Raw genomic sequence first — 6,862 nt, forward strand, 5'->3', positions numbered from 1 at the left:
CATTCCTGTTGGAAAGATTTCAAGGTAGGATTTGAATATAATCACCGTGCATAGAGTACAGCCTTTCTCTAAGAGAGATTATGGCAGATCAGGAGTATAGTGGGTTTTTAGAAAAATATCACTGCAGGCTTAATGCAGGCTTAAGCATACATGTTATAAATCATGGTGATGGGCCAGATGGTGACTAAACTCTACCTTACTCTACACACGCTTTCGTGCCTTAGAGGGTTTTTTTTTGGGGGGGGGAGGAGTCAAATTGATGTGTATTTAAATTTCTTTAAATAATGCCTAGATCGAAACTTAGATCACCAAAAGCAGCTTATTTAAAAGTGCATTTTGCCTTTAGAAGTCATATCCTATCTGGAACCCGTGCGATGAAGACAGTGTTTGTGACTGTCGGGACCACCAGTTTCGACAACCTCATCGCTCGTGTGGTTGGTTACTGAGGATAGTGTTCAGATCCTCAAGAGTCTGGGTTACGGCCGCTTTGTCCTCCAGACTGGTAGAGGCGCTGTGGTGCCTGAGCCGTTCAGAGTCTGGAAAAAGGCAAGCCACTTGTGGTAGTTGTAAATGAAAAGTTAATGAACAGTCATCAGTTTGAACTGGCAAAGCACGTGGAAGGCCATCTCGTCTACTGTCCCTGCAGCACGCGTCCTGAGTTGTTACAGTCAATGGAGTTATCAACATTGAAACCTTATCCTCCTGGGCAGCCAGAACAATTTTCTGCATTTTTGGATAAAGTTGTTGGATTACAAAAATGAACTCTCAACACTTTAAAATACCCCTAAATTCAGTTCATGGAATATGATTAAATCAAAATAGGTTGATGACATGTATTCGTAGAACAATATAAATCAATATATTTACTACAAACAATATTATAGGGGATTTTGTGGCATAAACATTGTAGTTGGGTCTAGATCCTAATTTTAGTAAATGTTTGAGGTTTCCCTAACTTCGAATGTGTAGTAAGTTCTGGCTTTGAAAACATAGCCTTCACAGTTTTGTCCTAAAATTTCAAAAAAGCAGAAGCTGGGCAGTGGTGGCACGTGCCTTTAATTCCAGCCCGTGGGAGCCAGAAGCAGGTGGAGTGAGTTCAAGGCCATCCTAGTCTACATAGTGAGTTCCAGGACAGCCAGGGCTACCCAGAGAAACCCTGTCTTTAAAAACCAAAACAAAACCACAAAACCAAGAAAAAAAAAATCAAACACGTTAATAAGAATCAGATATTCGATGTTATTTTGAATAAAAAATGCTAACAATGTAACATTTTGGTGAGAAGATAAGCATTTGCAGGATCATAATCTTACGAGACAACATTTTCGTATTAAGCGGAAAAAAATGGGTTTGCTTTGTTAATAGTTAATTTGAAAAAGATCAAAGTAATTGATGGGTAACTACTTTTATCCTGAAGAATAAAATAGATAGGGTCACCATTTGAACTTCTATCCCTCAAGTGCTGGGATTACAGGCACATGCTGCCATTCCTGGTAGTATTTGCTCCTCTAAAGTAGAGAAGGGCTGGGGAAATTGTTCAGTGAGTAAAGTACTTGCTGTATAAGTGTGAGGACCTGAGTTTAAATCTCCAGGATAAATGTTAGTCAGGCATGGCGGTGTGCCTATGATGATGTTGGTAGACATAGGCAGAATCTCTGGAAGGCATTGGACTAAGCAGTCTAGTAGTCACAGCAGTGAATGGTAAAAAGAGACCTGTTACCAAGCAAGGCAAAACGACGGGATAGAGCCTAGGGTTTTCCTCTTAGTTCCACCAATTTACCACAGACACATGCCTACATTCATGAGTACATACAGCTATGTAGGTAGAATGTGATGATCTTAACAATGCCTTCAAGAATAGAGAATAAATTCAAAAATATAACAGTAAAAAAAGTCATATTATTGACTTACTATGGTCTTATGTGCTTTTCTTGGTAATTTTCATATTGAATTTTGCATTTTGTGGGTGTTAGAAACTGTCGTTGGAAAAATCTCAAAGTTATAGAGGTTGTTGTGTTTTTGTTCCCAGAATTAGAATGCAGATGGTCTATTTGCCATTTATGTGAGAGCAGTAACATTCCCGATTCTCTTTGTTCATGCAGAGCCTGCTGTACACATTGCTTTGTATAAGTTTATGCAGTCTAAGAAAACCATTCTGAGCTGTCCAAAGTTTAAATACAAGGACAAGGGATAAGGGAAGTTAGTCAGCTAGCATGGTGGGGCTGCCCTTGAGGATTTGTTGAGGTCCTCACAGAAATGCCAGCACAGTGGACCTGCAGGCACCATTGCACCTTGTGTGCACGTAACGTGTCCATAGGATGGGCTTCTGCCAGCTCGGAAGTAGCAGCACTCCTTAAGAGTCTCACCAAGCCCCACCCACCCCCAGCATCTTCAACTCACTTTACCCTGCCCGTCTCACGTGCCCAGTGCAGGCTCGGTGTGAACAGTTTATGCTTCCCTCCCTCCAGCTCTGGTTATAAAATTACTCCTGGCTTTTAGATCTGTTGCACTTGCTCCCAACTGCTATCTCATCTCGCTCCTGTTAACTCAATAAACTCCTTAACTTCAGAGATCCCTTTGTCTAAAGAGTCTTGGTTTAAACTCTGCTTGGCTGACTACATTTTGAACTTATTATGTTCCCTCAAAGGATAAGTTGCAATAATTTCAGTTAATGATCTTAATTGGGTTTTTTATCTAGCTAGTTAATTAATTAGTTAATTAATTGATTAGAGACAGGACTTGCTATGTAGCCCAGGCTAGACTCCAACTCAAAATCTTTCCATGTCAGCTTTTCAAGTTCTGGGAATACAGCCTGGCTGATCATATCAGGGTAGTTAGCATTTTCATGTCAAGCATTTCTCAATCCTGTTTTTATGTAAGGAAGCCTTTGAACTCTTTTTCTAGTTCTTTATAAAACATATAATAAGTTGTAAACTCTAGCTACCCTGCATTGCTATAGAATTCTACTTATTCCTCTTATCCAACTGTATTTTGGTACCAAATGTGTCTGTCCACATTGCCCCTGCTCTTCCTAGTCTCTGGTAATTGTAATTCTACTGTCTTCTGTGAGATCAACCATTTATTTATTTATTTATCTGGCTTTCCCATATGAATGAGAGCATGTGATATTCATCATCCTTGAATCAGTTTTATCTTCAATTCTAGAACTGAGCAAGTCATCATTCTTTATTCTACTTTATTCTATAAAATAGAATGTATTGGATTGTCCAGGGAAAGGAGATTGGTTTTAGAGACGAAAAGAGCTTAAAGAAAGCAGAAACAGAATAAAGAAGTAGACTGTTCTTGTCAAGGACTGGCCAGTTAGCACCAGTTCTTACAGGTTCCTTCTTTTGCATAAGGATTAAAAACACAGGAAATTCATTATCATACCATTTGAAACTGGCCCATTTGGGAGATTGGAGTGTTAATCTCTAATCCTATTTTGTTGGGTGGAGGACAAACAGCCCAGGCCAAGCTTAGAGATTGGGAGCTACAATGCAAGTGACTCCATTTTGATTTTTAGCTTAGTCTGTTCAGGAGCTTAATTCAGAATAATGACTTCCTGTAGCTTTTATTTAACAATCATTGATGACACTGTGACTCAGACTTACAGAGAAGCTGGACTTAGGGGAAGGCTGTGTTTTCTGGAGAGTGTGACGCGGAGATGGCTTATCAAAGGACTAGAGATATAAAAAAGAGTTTTTCCTGTGGGTCAAGGCTTAGACCTAAATCTTCGCAGTCTCTGTGGGCGTGGTAGTTGCTTACTAAACAGTTTATTATGAAACTTGATGGTGATTATTAGATCTCAGCTGTGCCATCGTTTCAGAATTATAAAATCATCCAGTTTATGGACCCAGCCATAAAAGAGAGACAAAATATGGAGACAGAGCAGTTCCCTTTTGCTTGATTTGTTTTGTACTTTTAATAAATGCTTTTGTGCATGGAAGAAATATTTATTCGGTAATACTTCTGAAGGTGTGCATTGTTTTATTACCGAAGTGCAGCACGATTTTTCAGGAACTCATATGGTTACATAAAGTGAGACGCTAAGTTTTGTTTATTATTTTTATGCCTTTATTTGTCATCTAAAATATGATACAGAAATACCATAAATATGATGCAGAACGCTGATTGAAAAACAGACTTTAAAATCTGCATGATTTTATTGTTTGGTTTTCAATTGACCAGTAAGATACCCTTTGACAGGATCAAAGGTTACCTTCGAGGAGGTGTTGAATATGGAATATTTCATACCACTTTTAAAAATCAATTTCATGTGCTTAGAGGCTCTCAAGTCCATTCTTTTTTGTCTGTCTTTCTTACTCTCCATGGTTGTTATGGTAACCTCTTCACTGGTCTCTTCCCATTGGACTTCTACCCTTAGTGGTAGACCAGGCTGTCAGTTGGGTCTCACGATGTCACTCTCCCTTTACATCCTGCTTTCCCCTGGAGTCTTGTTGGAGATTCTCATTGCTTAATGTTTGCAAGCTCCATGATTACCTTTCCAGCTCCATCTCATATGACTCTGCCAGTAATGCTCAATGCTTAAAGATTTCCGCCTCTCTCTCAGCCCTTCTGACATGTCATGCTGAGCCTGGGTGCATGCTGTCACTCCCCATGAGGTAGCGTCTTCTGCCCGGCTCTCCACATGCATCTCCTCCTCAGTCCTGTGTGTCCAGTTAATGTCAATTTAGCTCCCGCTCAACCTTATCTCTCAACTTTGTTATAAAGCTCCTTTATAATAACTGAATCTTACTGCTCTAGGCTTCTGCATCATCATGTGCCTGTTTTTCTACCACTGAATGTACTGGTTATAATTTATATTTCTATGTAAATTGGTTTTATATGTGACTATAAACTTCATGAGGGCAGATGGTGTCCTGTGTTTGCTCACTATTACTAGATCTTGGCTCTTAGCACATATTAACATCTCATGAGTGTATGACATGAAATAGTGAATCGGATTCAGCTAATAGCCAGTTGATTAGTTGCACACACAATGCTGTATCAAAGGTGCCGTAAAAAGAAGAATGGGCTTTCAAGAAAATAATGAGGCTGTCTACTCATTCCATGTCTGCGGTTCTTCAAAGTGGGCTTTGGAACATTTCTGGAGAATGATCTCTGAGAGGAGAGTCACCTGTCAGTTCTAGAACCCTTTGAAGATGCCGACAGATGCTCAGGCCCTTCTATGAAATGGAGCAGTATTTGCATATAACGTCTGCACACGCTCCTACACATGCTAAGTCGCCTCTGGATTATTTATGACATCTAATACGATGCACACTACGTAAGTAGTTGTATGGTTCAGGGGTCGCGTGGGGAGGACATCTATGTATGTTCTGAATATTTTTTCCCCTCAAATACTTTCACTATGTGGTTAGTGGATTCCAAACCTCAGGCGCAGAGGACCAATTGTGGTTTACAAACTACTTATGAAAGCACATAAGCTTTTGACAAAACACATGCTTTTGATAAAAAAAAAATAATATCCATGTTGGAGATCCTCCTTATTTCTAAAAGTATGTCTAGCCTACAGACATCAAATTCCACATTCAAAGGACCAAATTTGCTACAGTTGAAAATGTAAAAGAATGTTTTACACATGAAGGCAGTCCTGTAAGAGTTGCATCTCAAATGTTTTGAGCATTGGCAGGTGTTTTTGTAATAAGGATGTACGTAGTCTTTGAAGAGACATGGTTTTCAAATGCAATTTAATTTTATTTCTGTTTTTGTTGACAATCTTTCACAGAGTCATTCTCTATGCAGGAGGGAATTTCAGCTTTGCTGCTGGCCATGGGGTGGACGGTATGCTTTGTTTAAGTCATTCACTTCATCTTGGTATGTTCTGTTCTTCATGGGCAAATAAATCTTGCAGACTTTTTGTTTTTAACTAGGAAGGCTTGCGATGAGGATCAAGTTAATTATAAAGAAATCTAAGGGCTGGAGAGATGGCTCAGCGGTTAAGAGCACTGACTGCTCTTCCAGAGGTCCTGAGTTCAATTCCCAGCACCCACATGGTGGCTCACAACCATCTGAAATGAGATCTGATGCCCTCTTCTGGTGTGTCTGAAAACAGCTGCAGTGTATGCATATACATTAAATAAATAAATGAATAAATAACTAACTAAATAAATAAATAAAAATAAAGAAGTTTAAATCTCACAGATGTTGAATTCTATGTTCAGGACAATTTCCTCTCAATGTGAATAAGTACAGAACATGTGCCACATTCCTTAGTTGAAAAGAATCAGGGTTTCTTGTCAAATTGTTTTATTCCAGATTATCGATTCAGTGCTCTGTTGACTTAGCTATAAGCATCTCACCTCCATACGTGAGGCACTGTCCTTTTACCATCTGACTCTAGGGAAAAAGTTATCTGCATCCCTCTTTTTTCCAGCAGCTTAACTCAGTGCTGCTTTTAAAGCAGGAGCAACTGTGTCTTAAATAACACACTTTCCTTTTTGCATTTCAGCCCTTGGGCACCTGTAAAAGCAACTATTGGTCATCATCTTCAAGTGGGCATTTGCCCTGGCTCTCTCCGTGCTGGTCACTGCCAGGCTGCAGTCTCTGCTAGGCAAACCCTTTGAGAAAACGAGCTCCCATCAACACAATTTAGATGCTTTCGCGGGAATGGGCAGCAGAGAAAGCTACCGTTTGGGTGGGAAGCCTTTAGTGCTCTGGCCAGGAACAAACATTCTTTGGACCTTTCATTCTGGTGTCCTTGTTTGCACCTGAGCCCCGGAGGCACAGTGTGCCTTTGCTCTTTGTTTCCCTTCCTGCTGCTGATAAAAGCTTACATATTCCTGCTGCTTTGCTTTTGACATTATTTCCTTCTGCAAATACATTCTTTGTGCCTGGCAATAAT

The 6,862-nt window shown here is 39.8% G+C and overlaps 1 pseudogene; it reads left to right on the top strand.

Moving 5' to 3' along the window:
- Positions 1 to 374: 374 nt before the first annotated feature.
- Positions 375 to 862, top strand: LOC116895436 (annotated as a pseudogene).
- The last annotated feature ends 6,000 nt before the right edge of the window (positions 863 to 6,862 follow it).

The sequence above is a fragment of the Rattus rattus genome, chromosome 3, assembly GCF_011064425.1.
Source record: "Rattus rattus isolate New Zealand chromosome 3, Rrattus_CSIRO_v1, whole genome shotgun sequence".
Taxonomy (NCBI): Eukaryota; Metazoa; Chordata; class Mammalia; order Rodentia; family Muridae; genus Rattus; species Rattus rattus.